This window comes from Hemiscyllium ocellatum, chromosome 39, assembly GCF_020745735.1.
Source record: "Hemiscyllium ocellatum isolate sHemOce1 chromosome 39, sHemOce1.pat.X.cur, whole genome shotgun sequence".
Taxonomy (NCBI): domain Eukaryota; kingdom Metazoa; phylum Chordata; class Chondrichthyes; order Orectolobiformes; family Hemiscylliidae; genus Hemiscyllium; species Hemiscyllium ocellatum.
The window spans coordinates 42,826,055-42,841,511 of NC_083439.1; the positions used below are offsets into that span (position 1 = coordinate 42,826,055).

At 44.5% G+C, this 15,457-nt stretch overlaps 1 long non-coding RNA gene across 3 annotated transcripts in view; it reads left to right on the forward strand.

Moving 5' to 3' along the window:
- The window catches only part of LOC132834327 (uncharacterized), a 109,052-nt gene that overhangs the window by 87,465 nt on the left and 6,130 nt on the right, over nt 1-15,457 (forward strand). For 2 of the 3 annotated variants that reach the window (XR_009647173.1, XR_009647171.1), the window contains exon 8: nt 6,056-6,137. This is a non-coding gene — a long non-coding RNA (uncharacterized LOC132834327). Of the gene's footprint in view, nt 1-6,055; nt 6,138-8,868; nt 12,082-15,457 lie in introns of those variants that run through there. The other variant, XR_009647172.1, reaches the window with a different exon arrangement.

Genomic DNA, 15,457 nt, shown 5'->3' on the forward strand with positions numbered 1-15,457 from the left:
AGGCTGAACCTTTTCACTTTATGAGAACACATTTTCTTACAACCACTTTAATCTCCTCTCAGACTACGGCCACTGCTCTGATTCTGATTTATCGTCTAGTTACTTGTTTCTGTTTACTTGAAGAAATAAGTTTAGACAGTGTCTTTTTAGTCTAGCTTTGTCCTTTACAATACTTATGTTAAAATCAAATGAATTATGATCACTATTCCCTAAATATTGTCCTTTTCTTTCCAAATGGCAATGGCAATGGTAATGACTGCGGATGGTGCTAACTGAGGAAATGTCAATGTACTCATACCTGCTGCTGAGTGTCGGTGGTGGAGGGAGGGAGTCGTTGTGGATGGGGACTATTTATTTCGGCTGCTCAGTCTTTAATTGTGTCAAACTGTCTGAGTACTTCTGGAGTTGCACTCATCAAACAAGTGGAAATTATTTGATCATATTCCTGACTTGAACCTTGGAGATTTTGGCCATATTTTGGCAAGGCAGAAGAAAAGTTACTTGCTGCAGGATTCCTAACTTCTGATCTGATATTCTCACCGTAGCAGGTAAATGGTCTGGGATTAACCTGAGAATGTTAATTCCAATAGATTCAGCAATGATACTGCCTTTGAATGTTGAATGCTGATAATGAGTTGGTCTAAGATGGTCATTGCCTGACATTTGTGTGGCACAGATGTTACTTGTCACTTGTCAGCCCAGAAGCCTGGCTGCTGTCCACGTCTCGCTGCATTTGGACTGATTTTTGTGATCTGAGGAGTTGGGAATTGTAAACTCATGAGCCAACCCCATCACATCTGATCGTATGAAGGAGTGAGCTTGCAGATAGCTGGTTTTCCAAACTCCCTGCTGCCTTTGTTCTTCTAGATGGCAGTGAGTTTAGAAGGTACTGTCCAATAAGCCTTGGAGCAGTGAGTCTTGTAGATGGTATACACGGCTATTGCTGCACATCAGTGGGAGATGGATGGTTAGTCGTGGAAGTGATAATTATTAAATTGGCTGGAATTGCACCTTAAATTACATTGCAAGAATAACCATCATGGGTTTTGGGGAGTTAGTAGGTGAATTCCTAACATCTGACCTGCACTTAAAGGCAATGTTATTAATATGGCTATTCCAGGGCAATTCCGAGTCAATGATGGCACCCAGGATGCTGATAGACACCGTGTTGGGAATTCAGTGATGGGAATGCTGTTGAAAATCAAAGAATGATAGTTTAATTCTTTATTGTTCTATTTGTCGAATGTTTGAGTGTCGTGAACATTACTTGCTGTTTGTCAGACAAAATCCGGATGTTTTCCAGGTCTTGTTGCATTTCAGCATGGCCTGTTTCAGGAATGGTATAATCAGTGACCATTCCCCCATCTGACCTTATGATGGAGAGAGGGTCATTGCAGCAGCTGGAAATGGTTGAGCTTCAGACACACTCTTTCCTGAGGAATGGCTGCAGAGCTTTCCTGGAGTTCCAGATACTCACACAGACAACAGGCATTATTGTTGATGGGGACAATTACTCACACTGAAACAGGCATTATAGTTGCTGGGGAAAATTAATCATTCTGACAACAGGCATTATTGATGCTGGGGATAGTTACTCACACTGACAACAGGCATTATTGTTGCTGGAGATAGTTACACTGAAAGCAGGCATTATGGTTGCTGGGGATAGTTACTCACACTGACAACAGGCATTATGGTTGCTGGGGATAGTTACTCACACTGACAACAGGCATTATTGTTGCTGGGGATAATTACTCTCACTGACAACAGGCAATGTTGTTGCTGGGGATAATTACTCACACTGACAACAGGCATTGTTGTTGCTGGGGATAGTTACTCACACTGACAACAGGCATTATCGTTGCTGGGGATAATTCCCACCAGGAGAGTACTTGCCCCAGACTCTGATTAACTATAGTTTTACTTGGGCTCCTACTGTCACACCCTGTTAAATGGTGACTCGATGTGAAGAGTAATTACTTCACTGCCCCTTTGGAGTTCTACTCTTTTAAACTGAGCTTGCAGTGGGTTCAGGATCTGAGTGAGCCTGACGGAGCACTACCTGAATGACACTGAGCAGATTATTGCTGATTGATCCCATTATTGCTGACACTTTCCATCACATTTCCACGGTGGACCGTACACCGATGGGTCAGTGCCTGGCTGCAATGCAAGGGCCTTGCTTTTTGTTCACAGGACACACTCGGGCAGTTTATCACATTGTTGGGAGGTGTTCATGTTCTTGCTGGAATAGAACCGCTTGGCTAGAGATGTGCCAATCTCTGGAGTTAAGCCACAGTTTCTAGACTCTCCAGCCATTTCTTGACATTGCGTAGAGTGAATCGAATTGTCTGAAGATTGGGGTCAGTGATGCTGGGGCCTACTGAAGGGGCCTGAAATGGATCATCTGCTCAGCCCGCCTGGGTGAAGATTGTTCCAAATGCAGCAGTTTTGTTTTATTCCTGCTGTGCTGGGCTCCCCAATAATTGGGGATTTCATTGTTGGAGAGCAGCAGCCTCCTCCTCCAGTGGTCTCTTTCATTGTCCACCATCTTTTATAACTACACGTGGTAGGACTGCAGGGTTAGACCTGAACCATTGATAGTGGGGTCGCTGAGCTCTGTCCATCACTTGCTGTTTGTGCTGTTGGAATAAAAGTCGTCCCGTTTTGCAGCTGAACGCAGTAACAGTTTCTCCGGATTGCCCCTTATCTCTAGGTCTGGCTAGTGCTGCTCCCAGCATGTTCTTCTGCACTCAACACTGACCCAGTTAGAGTGGAAGATATGTGGGGCCATGATGGTTACTGTACAGTGGGAGATATGTCGGGCCGTGATGGTAACTGTACAGAGGGAGGTATGTGGGGCCGTGATGGTTACTGTACAGTGGGAGGTATGTCGAGCCGTGATAGTTACTGTACAGAGGGAGGTATGTTGGGCCGTGATGGTTACTGTACAGAGGGAGGTAGGTCGGGCTGTGATAGTTACTATACAGTGGGAGATATGTCGGGCCGTGATGGTAACTGTACAGAGGGAGGTATGTCTGGCCGTGATGGTTACTGTACAGTGGGAGGTATGTCGGGCCGTGACGGTAATTGTACCGTGGGAGGTATGTCGGGCCGTGATGGTAACTGTACAGTGGGAGGTATGTCGGGCCGTGATGGTTAGTATACAGTGGGAGGTATGTCGAGCCGTGATGGTTAATGTACAGTGGGAGGTATGTCGGGCCGTGACGGTTACTGTACAGTGGGTGGTAGGTCTGGCTGTGATGGTTACTGTACAGTGGGAGGTATGTCGGGCTGTGATGGTTACTGTACAGTGGGAGGTATGTTGGGCCGTGATGGTTACTTTACAGTGGGAGTATGTCGGACCATGACGGTTACTGTACAGTGGGAGTATGTCGGACCATGATGGTTACTGTACAGTGGGAGGTATGTCAGACCGTGATGGTTACTTTACAGCGGGAGGTATGTCAGGCCGTGATGGTTACTATACAGTGGGAGGTACGTCTGGCCGTGATGGTAGCTGAACAGTGGAAGGTATGTCTGGCCGTGATGGTTACTGTACAGTGGGAGGTATGTGGCGCTGTGATGGTTACTGTACAGTGAGGGGTATGTCGGGGTGTGATGGTTACTATACAGTGGGAGGTATGTCTGGCCGTGATGGTAGCTGTACAGTGGAAGGTATGTCTGGCCGTGATGGTTACTGTACAGAGGGAGATTTGTCGGGCCGTGATGGTTACTGTACAGTGGGAGGTATGTCGGGCTGTGATGGTTACTGTACAGTGGGAGGGGAGTCGGGCCGTGATGGTTACTGTACAGTGGGAGGTATGTCGGACTGTGACGGTTACTGTACAGAGGGAGGTATGCTGGGCCGTGATGGTTACTGTACAGTGGGAGGTATGTGGGGCTGTGATGGTTACTGTACAGTGGGATGTATGTAGCGCCGTGATGGTTACTGTGCAGTGAGGGGTATGTCGGGCCATGATGGTTATTGTACAGTGGGAGATATGTCGGGCCGTAATGGTCACTGTACAGTGAGAGGTATGCTGGGCCGTGATGGTTACTGTACAATGGGGGGTATGTAGGGCCGTGATGGTTACTGTACAGTGGGTGGTATGTCGGGCCGTGATGGTTACTGTACAGTGGGTGGTTTGTCGGGCCGTGATGGTCACTGTACAATGGGGGTATGTCGTACCGTGATGGTTACTGTACAGTGGGAGGTATGTCGGTCCAGGAAGTTGCAGACTGTATGCGTTGTACATAATATGATTCTACTGCTGCCGATGTGCCATTGTACCTCATGGATGGATCGTAATTGGTTGTTTAATCTGTTTAAAGCATGTACCATTCAGTACATGTCATGGTGAGGACGGTCTGCAATATGTGAAGTTAGCCCTTGTTCCCCATAAGGACTGTGCAGTGAATATTGTTACCGATATATGAAATGAAGAGGTGTATCTGCAGCGGGTAGATCGGTGCTGATGTGATCAATTATGGGTTTCCCTTTTATTGGTTCCCCATAACCTGCTGCAGAGCAGTCTAACGGCCACAGGATCCAACATCAATGCTGAGCACTATGATTATATTAGATTCCCTACAGTGTAGGAACAAACCCTTCAGCCCAACCAGTTCACACCAACCCTCCGAAGAGCAACCCACTACCATGGCGAATTCACCTGAGCTGCGTTTTTTTAGACTGTGGGGGGAAACCCATGCAGACACAGGGAGAATGTGCAAACTCCACACAGACAGTTGGCCAAGGCTGGTATCAAACCGGGGTCCCTGGTGCTGTGAGGCAGCAGTGCTAACCACTGAGCCGCCATGCTGCCCTATACTGACTATATACCAAGGAGCTGTCCCCCTCTGCCTGGCTGTGCCCTGTCAGTGGGACAGGACCTACCAGAGAAGATGGTGATGCTGCCTGGGACATAGTCCTGTTCACATAATCTTGCTTTCTAGACAATATCTGATTGTTGCTTGATTAGTTTGTGGGAAATATACAACAGGTCACTTTTACATTCTGTATAATGAAGAGTTAATATCACTTTGTTTCTTACATACTTTAAAATAAACCAAACATCGTTGTTTTTCAGTCGAAAGAATTGAAGTGAACAATAATTGATTTACCAGAGTGCATATTTATTATAGTTCAGTGAATGTAGTAAACAGCTGATGCATGTTCAGATCAGTGAACACACCATCTTGCAGGCAGCAAAGCTGTTGGAAATGACATTGAGATAACAAAAACCTACATTCAGACACAGTGTTACTGGCCCTCACCACGACCTCCAAAACACTGGCCATCTGCAAAATCTGTCCAGAGAGTTTCCAAACTGGAGCTGGGCAGTTATACACACAATCCCTCACAATAGATTGATTGGATACATACCTGAACAACAGGGAGATGTGTGTGAGGCAGAGTGGTCAATGGACGAGCACATGGCATTGGTCCTGACGCAGTTCAGCATTTGTAACAATGACCTGTAAACAACCTTGTCTTACAAGTATATCCCTTCTGGTGTGTGTTACCTAAACTCTGTAATTCTGAGCCTTGGACCCGATCCTGAATGAAGGTGTTATAAAGGTGATGGGCTGCTGCAGCACATGGCATCTTACACTGAATCCCTCATAAACCATATCCAGTGTATGTTAGCCCCACAATGTCAGTATCCAAACAGAATTGTGCAGCTCCATTGATGGCCAGTATGATCCCAGCCCAATGTCCTTGTGTGTGACTTGAGCTGGAAATCTCTGTGTAAATGTTTGCAGCATTCTTCTAACCACTAACAGCAAAGTCTCTTTACTGAAGGTCTAACATCCTTTCGTAATACGAACTTTTAGATTGTCCAATAAACACAAAATCCCCCCTTTATTCAGATCATTTTTGTTACAATATGATGAAAACAGTGCACAACTCACAGTATGGAGCATTGAAATGATGAGTCTCATTTCCACACACAAGACCAAGGTATTATTAAGTGCATAGACTTTGAAAATATGCAATTATTTTTCCTTGTATTAATGTTGTGAACTAATAGTCAACTTTCCTGTTCCTCAGATGCTGCCTGAAGTCTGTGCCTTTTCAGAACCACATTTTTTGACTCTGATCTTCAGTATCTGCAATCCTCACTTTCTCTCTGGTAATATTCACTCATAATCACTTGTGTGGTTACAATTTCACTGTGTGTTTAAATATGTTAGTCAGGTATAAGTACATTTTGAATTGTTTACGTCTATCTCAGAGATCAGTAATGTTGGGTGTCAATGTCAATGTCTGTGTGATGTTCGGTATGTAGGCCAAGCCTCTGAGAGACTGACAGGTTATCCCTTCAGCTGTTCTCAACAAGCAAGTTACGGACTGAATCCAACCAGCCTGAGCTCACAAAACCTAAAGCGTAGTGTCTGGCATTGGGTATGTTTGGACAATATTTTTCCTTTTGATGTATTCATAGAATATGATTGGGTCAGTATTTATTGTCAGTCCTTGTTGCCCTTGAGAAGGTGGTGGTGAGCTGCCGCACTAAACCACTGCAGTCGATGTGTTCTTGTTAGACTGCCAATACCATTCGGGAGGGACATTGAAACAGTGACACTGAAGGAACAGCAATATATTTCCCAATCAGGATGGTGGATGGCTTGGGACAGAACGCGAACATGGTGGGGGTCCCATATATCTGCTTCCCTTGTCCCTCTTGATGGTCGGGCATCAGAGGTACGTTGTAAGGAGCCTTGGTAAATTTCTGCAGAGCACCGTGTAGATGGCAGGAATTGCTACTACTGAGTGTCAGTGGATGAGGCATGAAGCTGCACTCACCCAGGGAAATGGGGTGTATTTCATCACACCCATGTTCAACATGTGTCTTATCGATGGGGGACAGGCTTTCAGAGACCATGAAGTGAGATATTTCTGCAGGATTCCTAGCCCCTGACATATTCTTGTGGCCATTCAATTTACACATGTCAAAGTGTGCCGCTGGTAAAGCATAACAGGTCAGGCCGCATCTGAGGTACAGGAGATTCGATGTTTTAGCATAAGCCCTTTACAGGTATGGATAATGAAATCATATGGTCAGTCCAGTTCTGGTTAACGGTAATCCCCAGGATATTGCGAGTTGGGTGTTCAGTGATGGTGATGGCATTGACGTTAGAGCATATGGTCAATCCTCTATTGTTAGAGGTAATCGTTGTCTGTTTGATTGACCACACAATTCACCCTGATTGCATGTGACAGGATTGCAGAGATTAGGTCTGGTTTGTTGGTTAAATCTGTCTGTCACAAACTGGTTAGGCTGGTTGGTGAGTAAGTGATCTTGATTGGTAACGTCACCTCATTGTGAGGCGTAGCTGGTGCTGCTCTTGTCAGGCCCTCCTGTATTCTCCATTGAACAAGGGTTTATCCCCATGCCTGATGGTCAGGGTAAAGTGGAGCATATGCCAGGCAGTGACAGTGAAAATTGTTCTGGAGTTCAATTCTGCTGCTGTTGGTAATGACTCGAATCACCTCACACAGGCCAGTGCTGCGTTCTAGACCTCTGTCTTCAAAATCTGTCCTGTTTAGCATGGTGGTAGTATCTCTCACATGTGTGTGCATGCATGTGTGTGTGTATACACACCCACACATAAATGTTGGAATTTGTCTCCAGGTATACTGTACATGGTAGTCACCGTTCCCAATATGGTCATCGATCAATGGATCTGCGTGGACTCCAAATGATTCTCTGTGAGGGAATGTTTGAATGCCTGCCCTGACCCAGGATGGAAACTCTCTGGACAGGCGAGAGTCTCACTCAGTGCTACATGCAGCTGTGAGGGCCAGTAGCACTGTACCCGAATTCACCCTTTTGGAATCCACTTTTAATGTCGGTCATGATGCAGTGATGGGTTTACTGACCTGAACAATAATCAGGGGTTTACCATGTTTGTGAATTGGGCAATAATAAGGTATAAGCTACAATTATTCAACTGAACAATAACTGCAGTATCTCTGAAAACAATAAAATTGATTCTATATTGATGGAATTAAAATATACACACTGAACAACCTTTGATGATACAACAGTAAAGAATGCACATTTTGTTTTGTAGTATTTTGGTGATCACAATTAGATAATGAATCTCAGTATTCAAATTCATACATTGTCACTCTATCATTTACAAAATATTCAATCTGACTGATTGAATATTCTGAGTGAGTCAATGATTGAACAATCAAATAGAATTATAACTCTTACACGTTTAAATATAATCAATCGAATTAATTTCTCACCTGAAACTTGTGAGCTTCAGCTATTAGCCAACAATTCTATTAATTTTAAAATAATGATGGAAAAGGATAGACTAGATCTAAAAGTTGAAGTTCTAAATTGGAGAAAGGCCAATTTTGATGGTATTAGGCAAGATCTTTCAAAAGCTGACGGTGGCAAATGTTCGTAGGTAAGCGGACGGCTAGAAAATTGGAAGCCTTCAGAAATTAGATAGCCAGAGTCCAGAGACAGCATATTCTTGTCAGGGTGAAAGGAAAGGCTGGTAGGTATACAGAATGCTGAATGTCTAAAGACATAGAGGGTCTGGTTAAGAATAAGAAGGAAGGATATGACAGGTACGGGCAGGACAGATCGAGTGAATCCTGAGAAGAGTATAAAGGCAGGAGGAGTATACTAAAGAAGGAAATCAGGAAGGCAAAACGGGGACATGAGATAGCTTTGGAAAATAGAGTTAAGGAGAATCCAAAAGGATTTTACAAATAAGTTGAGAACAAAAGGCTAGACAGGGAGAGAATAGAGTCCTCAAAGATCAGCAAGGTTCCATTGTGTGCAGCCGCAGGAGATGAGAGAGATACTAAACGAGTATTTTGTATCAATGTTTACTCAGGTGAAGGACATGGGAGCTGTAAATATATGGAGAAATAGATGGTGACATCTTGAAAAATGTCCATATTACAGAGGAAGAAGTGCTGGATGTGTTGAAACGCATAAAGGTGGAAAAAACCCCACGGACTGATCGATCATGTGAAACTGGAAAGGGTTCAGAAAACATTTACATGCATGTTACCAAGGTTGGAAGTTGAACAAGCTGGGGCTATTTTCCCTGGAACGTTGGAAACTGAGGGGTGATCTTATATAGGTTTATAAAATCATTAAGGGCATGGATAGGGTAAATAGACATGGTCTTTTCCCTGGCGTGGTGGAGTCCAGAACTAGAGGGTATAGGTTTCGGTTGGGAAAGGAAAAACGTAAAAGACATGTAAGAGACAACTTTTTCACTCAAAGTGTTGTACATATCTGGAATGAGCTGCCAGAGGAAGTGGTGGAGGTTAGTACAATTGCAACATTTAGACGGCGTCTGGATGGGTATATGAATAGAAAGTGTTTCGAGGGATATGGGCCGGGTGCTGGCAGGTGGGAATAGATTGGGTTGGGATATCTGGTCGGCAAAGACAAGTTGGACCGAAGGGTCTGTTTCCATGTTGTACATCTCTTTGACCCTGTGACTGTAAGTTAGAAATGACAATAATTTGACATGCACTATCAAATAAATAAATCGTTTATATTATTAAAGTGTAGCATACAACAAGTTGAAAACTTGCTATTTTTAGAATGAATGCTAAAGAATAAAGAACATTCCAACACAGGAACAGACTCTTCAGCCCTCCAAGCCTGCGCTGATCCAGATCCTCCTATTTTCCAAACCTGCCACCTATTTTCTAAGGGTCTGTATCCCTCTGCTCCCTACCCATTCATGTTTCTGTCTAAAAACATCTTAGATCACACTATCGTTCCTGCCTCTACCACCACCGCTGGCCACCGTTCCAGGTTGCCACGGCCCTATGTGTAAAGAACTTCCCACGTATATCTGCCCTAAACCTTTCCCCACTCACTTTAAACTCATGAGTAATTGAGTTCCACAATCTGGGAGAAGAGCTTCTTGCTATCCACCCTGTGTATATCTATTTGACATTGTAGACCTCAACCTTCGTCTTTGAAATGAAAATAGTCCTAATCTACTTAATCTTTCTTCATAACCAGCACCGTCCGTCCCAGGCAGCATCCTGGTGAATCTACTCTGTACCCTATTCAAAGCATCCACATTCTTTTGTTAAAGTGGTGACCAGAACTATACGCAGTATTCCAAATGTGGCCAAACCAAAGTCCTGTGAAACTGTAGCGTGACCTTCCAAATCTTGTACTCAACACTTGATCCAATGAAGGAAAGCATGCCGTATGCCTTATTGACCACATTATTGACCTGCGTTGGCATCTTCAGTAAACAATGGACCCAAACACCCAGATCTCGCTGTACGACAATTTTCCCCAAGACTTTTCCGTTACTGTACTGTTCACTGTTGAACTGGATCTTTCAAAATGCATCACCTCGCATTTGCACAGATTGAACTCTATCTGCCATTTCTGTGCCCATCTCTCCAATCTATCTATATTCTGCTGTATTCTCTGACAGTCCCCTTCACTATCTGCTACTCCAACAATCTTGGTGTCATCTGCAAACTTGCTTATTAGGCAACTGATACCTTCTTCCAAATCATTGATATATATCACAAACAACAGTAGTCCCAGTACAGATCGCTGTTGCACACCACTGGTCATAGGTCTCCATTTTGAGAAATCCCCTTCCACTACTATTCTCTGTCTCCTGTGGCCAAGCCAGTTCTCCATCCAACTGGATAGAATACTCTGGACCCCAATGCGACTTCACCTTCTCCATCAGCCGACCATGGGGAACCTAATAAAACGCATTACTCAAGTCCCTCAGTATCTTCTCCAGCAGCTTCCCTACCACTGATGTCAGGCTCGCTGTCCTACAAGTACCTGGATTATCCCCGCTAAACCTTCTTAAACAAGGAGACAATATTAGCAATTCTCCAGTCGTCCGGGACCTCACCCATGTTCAATCATCCTGCAAGGATATATGTTAAAGCCCCAGTTATTTCCACACTCACATCCCTCAGGAAGCTGTGGTTGATCCCATCCGGACTTGGGGGCTTGTCTACCTTAATACCTTTCAGAGTATCCAAAACTTCCTCCCTCTCTTTGTCGACTTGACCCAGAGTACTCAGAGATCTATCCCTAACCTCAACATCCGTCATGTCCCACTCCTTGGTGAATACAGATGCAAAGTACCCTCTAAGAATCTCACCCATTTTCTCTGACTCCATACATAACTTTCTTCCTTTGTCCTTGTGTGGGCCAAACATTTCTCTAGTTACCCTCTTGCTCCTGAAAAGAAGTCTTTGGGATTTTCCTCAACCCTGTTTGCTAACGATATCTCATGAGAACCTTTAGCCCTCATAAATCCTCGATATTTACTGTAAAATGTGGCTAGTGAAAAGAAAATAAACATTTGTTCGAAAGAGTGGGAACTCACGCCTTTTCAAAGTGTTTCGTTCCAAAAAAAAATTGAAATCCTTCTCAGTGCAAATAAAAAGCAAAAGAAGAAACCTCTTGGGAAGAGGAATTTTCCGCCACTGTCCCTGCAAAGTGCTTCTGAGGTAGAAAAGAGTAAGGGTTTGTAACAAGGGCATAACAGTAAATATGGGTGGCTTGAACGTGCAAATTGGTTCAATTAATCAACTTGGCACTGATATCCTTGAATAAAGATTCATAGAGTGTATGAGAGGTTATTTCTGAGAGCAGGACGTCATGGAAACAGCGAGAGACTGGCGTTGCCCAGTGGTGAGCACAGCACCAAGGTCCCAGGTTCGATTCTAGTCTCGGGGGACTGTCTGCGTGTAATTTGCACTTTCTCCACGTAGGTTTTCTCTCACAGTTCAAAGATATGCAGGTCAGGTGAATTGGCAATGCTAAATTGCTCACAGAGTTAGGTACATTACTCAGAGAGAAATGGGTGGCTTACTCTTCGGATGTTCGGTGTGGACTTGTTGGGCCGAAAGACCTGTTTCCATACTGTAGGGAATCTAATCTAATTTAGATTTGATATTATGTAACAAGAAAGGATTGGTGGATGAGCTTTGCTTTGGAATAACCACAACTTGCTAGAGTTTCACATTCAGAGTGAAGACTGAGTCATACATGAAAGTTTTAGTGTTAGTCAATGATAATTAAACTGGCCTCAGGAAGGATTTGGCTGGGGGAGGGGGTGGGGTGAGTGGTTGGGGAAGAAAAGGACAGTCCAAGGCAGGGCAGCTGAAGAAATTTGGCAAACAATTAGGTAGATAATAAAGACCGAAAAAGAATCTCATTACGGAGAAAAATCATCCATATCTTGATGAGGAAGTCAAGGATAACATGAAAGCAAACCCCAGGGCATATCATACTGCACACGTTAGTCACACTGTGGAGGATTGGGCAAGTCAGTGGCCTCGTTGTGTTATCATTGAATTCCTATGTGATAAACCCCAGGTAATGTTCGAGTGACCTGGGTTCAAATCCTGCTGCAGCAAATGGCAGAGCTTAAATTCAAATCTGGAATTAAGAGACTGATGGTGGTTATGAATCGATTGCCAAGAAAAACTCACCTGGTTCATTAATGTCTTTTAGGGAATGAAACTGCCATTCTACCATAGATTCACCAGTCTCAGGCTGAAGACGTTTCTCCTTATCTCCATTCTAAAGATTTTCTCTTTACTCTCAGGCTATGTCCTGAGTCCTTTCTTTCCTAACAGTGGAACCATCTTCCCAACATCTACTCTGACCAGGCAACCCGTGTTCTGTATGCTTCAATTAGATCCCCCTTTATCCTTATAAACTCCAGCGAGTACAGACTCAGAGATCTCATATGTCGAGCTTGTCATTCCTAGGACCATTCTTGTGAAGTTCCTCTGAACACGCTCTGGGGTGGTACATCCTTCCTGAGTTATGGGGCCCAAAACGGTACACAATACATCAAATGTGGTCTGACCAGAGTCTTTTAGAGCCACGGAAATCCATCCTTGCTGTAATATTCAAGTCATCTCAAAAGAACTGTCATCAATGTATTTGCCTTTCTGACTAGACGGGCCACCTGAAATAATAACCTGACGATGGACAATAGTTAATTGTTACAAAAATGAACAATGATTGAAGCATGGTGGGAAGTAGAACCCAGCCTTGACCAAAATCGCTGTGCTCATCCACATGCTGCAGAATCCAGACAGGCTGCAGCTACCCAGAGATAGTTTGCAAACAAACCTGACAGCTACCGACCCTACAATATACAACTGAAGTTGGACCTGAATGTGAGAATGGAATGTCGCCCTTGGGCCATCAATGTGACAACCCCAGGTTGGAACTGATTGATCAGGGTGAATGAACCTGATCATTCCATTGGCAGATTGTCCACACCCTCCCAAAAGGCATGATGACTTGGGAGGAAAAGAATCACCGTAAACCGCTCTGAGAGTGGTAACTCGAGAATACCCATTGAACGAGACGACACCGACAAGAACATCAAAAGAACAAGATGACTTCACCAGGTGGAATCAGGTCAACTTCTGGTGGGGTGGTATATGATCATCCAAGTTTAAATTGAACCATAAGATAGATTGTAGTGTTTTTCACTACGTTATAATACGTTTTATTGTTCTAATATTACTCATGTTCAATAAATAAATTTCATTGTTTATAAGAGTTGACTCAGTTCTTTTGGTAAACATAAGATTTCAAACACACAGTACGGCCAATACAGCACCTTCCAAACGACTGACACAACCTTCTCATTTACCTTGAGATAATTCTGACTGGAACTCGCACACTCTGCACTTCAAACTCCTGAATTTTCTCCCCAGTTATAAAATAGTCCATGCCTCTCTTCTTCTTACTAAAGTGCACCACCTCGCACTTTCCCAAGTGTACACCATCTGCCATGTCCATGCCCACTCTCCAACCCTGTCCAAATCGTTCTAAAGCCTTCCTGCCATCTCAATGATACCTCCCTCTACCTACTTTTGCATCATCAACAAACCTCATCGGAGTGCCCTCAGTTCCGTCATCTAGATTGTTGATATACAAAGTAAAAAGTTGTGGTTTCCTTGCGGAACACCAGTTGTCATTGGCTGCTATCCTGAGAAGGACCCTTTTATTCTCACTCTCTACCTTCTGCCAGACAGTCAAGCTTCTGTACACACTAGTACCTAGTCTCTGATACCATGGGCCCTTATCTTACTGTGCAGCCTCCTGTGAGGCACCTTGTCAACGTCCTTTTTGAAGTCCAGACACATAATATCCATGAGCTCTCCTTGGTCTAACCTGCTTGTTACATCCTCAAAGCGTTCTAACAGATTTACTAGCATGACCTCCCCATGATGAAACCATGCTGACTTTGCCCTACTTTACCATGCACTGCAATTATTCAGAAATCTCATCCTTCACAATGGATTCCAGGAATTTATCCAGGATTGAGGTTAGGCTAATTAGTTTGTAATTTTCTGCCTTTTGCCTTATTCCCTTTTTAAACAGGGTGTCAGCGAGATCCAAGATGGCGGTAACCCAGTAGGCATGAGTCTGCAGAGCTCTGCCCAAGACTCAGGCAAAGTGGGATACCCACCCTCACCTCACCTATTCAATTGCTAAAATAGTTTTTGTCCAGCGTACCTGGCCATTCTACATCAAACTTTAGCTTTTTAAAATGACCAAAGGTAAAGGCTCTTGCACTTCACAACAGGCAGGGACTTCTCCCTCACTACCCCCTCAGCAACAGAGAAGTCTGCGGCCGGCCCGTGGGCCTGACCTGCAGGGGCCAGCCTAATCTCGGAGTTTCTGAACCTCTGAGAGAAGATTGATGAGCCCATTAAAGTGATGCTCTCCAGGTGGGAGTCGATCTCGGTCATGCTGCAGAAACATGACAGAGAGATCGAGAAACTTGGGCAGCGTGTAGGTGTGGGGCGGAGCAATGGGCCGCGGCCTCTGAGACCACTACTGAGTCATCCATGGGTCAGGTCTGGGCACTGGAACATCGAGTCCCGGCCTTAGATGAACATATTGATGACCTCGAAAATCGGAGACATTGGAAAAATATTCGGTTGCTGGGCCTTCCCGAACGGGAGGAGGAAGGGCAGCTTGTTGATTTCCTGGAGCAATGGCTCCCAGAGCTGCTGAAACTGGAGTCGGAGCGGGGCTGGTTGCTGGTTGAGCGGGCCCATCGGGTTGCTGTGCTCCCGCTCGGGTTTGAGCAGCGCCCCCGCCAGGTCCCAGTTCACCTTCAACATTAGAGCGAAAAACAGATGCTGCTAGAATCCACCAGAGTGATGGGGAAGGATGCCATGCCATGATATACAAGGGCTCCAGGATAATGTGGTCCATAACAGGAAGGAATGTGATGAGACGAAGAACTGTCTGAGGGATTTAAATATTCAATATTCTGTGCGATATCCGGCAATGCTTTGCTGCAGTCATGGAGGATTTGTATATGACTTCAGATCACTGGAAAAAAGTAAAAGAATTCCTGGATGCTCTCAAATAGACTGCAGGATTTGAACTGAATGGATAATGACTTTGTTTTGCCCGCATTT